Source organism: Argentina silus (genome assembly GCF_951799395.1).
Source record: "Argentina silus genome assembly, chromosome: 7".
Lineage (NCBI taxonomy): Eukaryota > Metazoa > Chordata > Actinopteri > Argentiniformes > Argentinidae > Argentina > Argentina silus.
Window position 1 is genome coordinate 18,181,075 of NC_139661.1, and position 2,500 is coordinate 18,183,574.

Sequence of the window (2,500 nt, forward strand, 5' to 3'; positions counted from 1 at the left end):
TCTGAATCAAGAACAATGTGAATCTGTCATATTCATTATTTGAATTAAGCGCTTGGATGAAAGTTTTGACAAATCATTCACCTTCCTCACCCTCTCTCCCTTTCGTTTCTCTCTTTATCTCTCTCCCTTCTCTGAACATGAACGACGCGAGCCAAGAATGTACACACAATGGGGCAGATTAGCGGGGGGATCAGGCATAGTTACAGGAAGGAACATTGGGATGGATCGTCCTGTGGCCAGGCATCTGCCGACCGTTGGCATAGGAATGGCAGACCTGGCAAGGCTGTGTCTACCTTGGGAGAATAGGGAATAGGAGCCTGTTGCTCTCTGATTGAATGAGTCTCTTTGTTAGTGTGTGTCATGATGTGTGTGCTATAAATACTCCATCTAGTGGGTGGGTGGTATTATTACGGCTGTATATTTGTTTAATCTCTAGAGCAATCAATGAATAAATAATCCAAAAAGGTTTTGTGACGTCATCGGTGGTGTATATTTATAGTTCATACACATTTATCCACGGTACAGTACCTAGTACTGACGCATTCTCCACTCCCTTAGAAAGTGAAAATTGGAGGCAGGGAAGTGTATAGAAATTGAACATCATCCCTCTCCTGCCCCTGAGGTACATCAAGAGCATTAGCGAGCCATTCGTCCTGCTTAAGAGCTGTGTTATTCCCATGAAGATGGCACCACACTGCAGTACATTCATGTAACACGTTGCTCTGAGCTGTCCAACCTTTCTAGTTGGATGTATTCCTGTACGGTAGCTCTTGGGGAAAGCCCTTGATGAAAGGTACTTACAGTACTATACAGTACATTCCAATGTACTTTCTCCTCCTTTCTCCTCCACGCATGTCAGTTTGTTCTGAACTCCCAGAACTTGTCTCCGTGGTGATTCACAGTAGTTGTATTCAGTGTTCATGGCGTCTGTCCTGCCCTCAGATGCTCCATGGGCATCTAGTTGAGAGGAGATTTGAGATTACCGGCTATGCGGTGCAGCAGGTCTCATCAGGATTTATAACAGTGTGAATGAGAGCTGCACAGCTGCACTGTTGGTTTTGAGTGTGTGTGTGTGTGTGTGTGTGTGTGTGTGTGTGTGTGTGTGTGTGTGTGTGTGTGTGTGTGTGTGTGTCTGTCTGTGTGTCTGTGTGTGTCTGTGTGTGTCTGTGTCGCTATATGTGTGTCTGTGTCTGTGTGATGTATTATGTGTGTGTGTGTGTGTGTGTGTGTCTGTGTGTGTGTGTCTGTGTGTGTGTCTGTGTCTGTGTCTGTGTCTGTGTCTGTGTCTGTGTGACGTATTATTTTTAATCATGTTAAGATGGATCATTAGATGTACCAGTTCCACACTGTGGTTTTGTGATGTGAAACTGCCAAATCCTATTGGCTATCAGCCTAATCTATTGCAAAAGCTACGTAACCTCAAACTGCAGCTTTGGTGGCACTCTGTGTGCCTCTCCATGGGACTGGGTATGAAACAGTCCATTAGGGAGTTGGGATAGAGAAGAAATTGCCACTCTACATTCCCAAATCCTAACTGATTAAGAAATGATGAGCAGCTCAGTCACCATACATGTTTCATGAGATTATCCCTGTTGAATAATACCACCTCCCTGTGAAATGGGAGGGTTTTATCATGCACAGAGAGACTATATACATGCCTAGATATTGTCTAGGCTCTCAGAGCAAGGTCTTGTAATGGTGTATGGGTGCGCCATTAATGTAGGGATCATGGTTACATACTGTACTTACCTTCTGTAGTCAAGGTCGACCTTATACTGGAGAATGCCACCGAGATAGTCCCACAGCAGCATGTCATGTTATGAAGGAGTCATAACAAACTCCTTTATAAGAAGATCACGCAGAGAGAGCTGGTCTTCGGTATCATGACCACCAACATGCTGTCTTAGAAATAGTTTACATTTATGTTTCTTGACATTCCTCCGCAGACTGATTCCGGTGAAGGTTAATGGATTTACAGACTGATCCCAGGAAATGTTCACAAATGTGTCAACCGCTCACAAGGTATTTAAATGAGCTTGCATATTCCACTGTGCCTTGGAGAAGGGTGACATTGATGAACCATCTGTTCAAGGAGCATCACCCTAGGCAACCATACTGATGGACTGAGCCCTATGCTTTCTGACTCTGTGCTCTAAAACTGCCAGTTCAGCAACTAGTTTAATAATTATGTATCAACTCCTGTAAAATCATCAGTGTGCCCTCTCTGAATCACATCAAAGCAGAACATTTTTGGGAAGTATGAGAGAAAAAATCACTTGTGAAGGCTTAACTTTCTTTTCCAATGGTGTATGTGGATGACTGTTGACGTGTGTGTGTGTGTGTGTGTGCGTGCGTGCGTGCGTGCGTGCGTGCGTGCGTGCGTGCGTGGGTGTGTGTGTGTGTGTGTGTGTGTGTGTGTGTGCGTGCGTGCGTGCGTGCGTGCGTGCGTGTGTGTGTGTGTGTGTGTGTGTGTGCGGGTGTGTGTGTGTGTGTGTGTGTG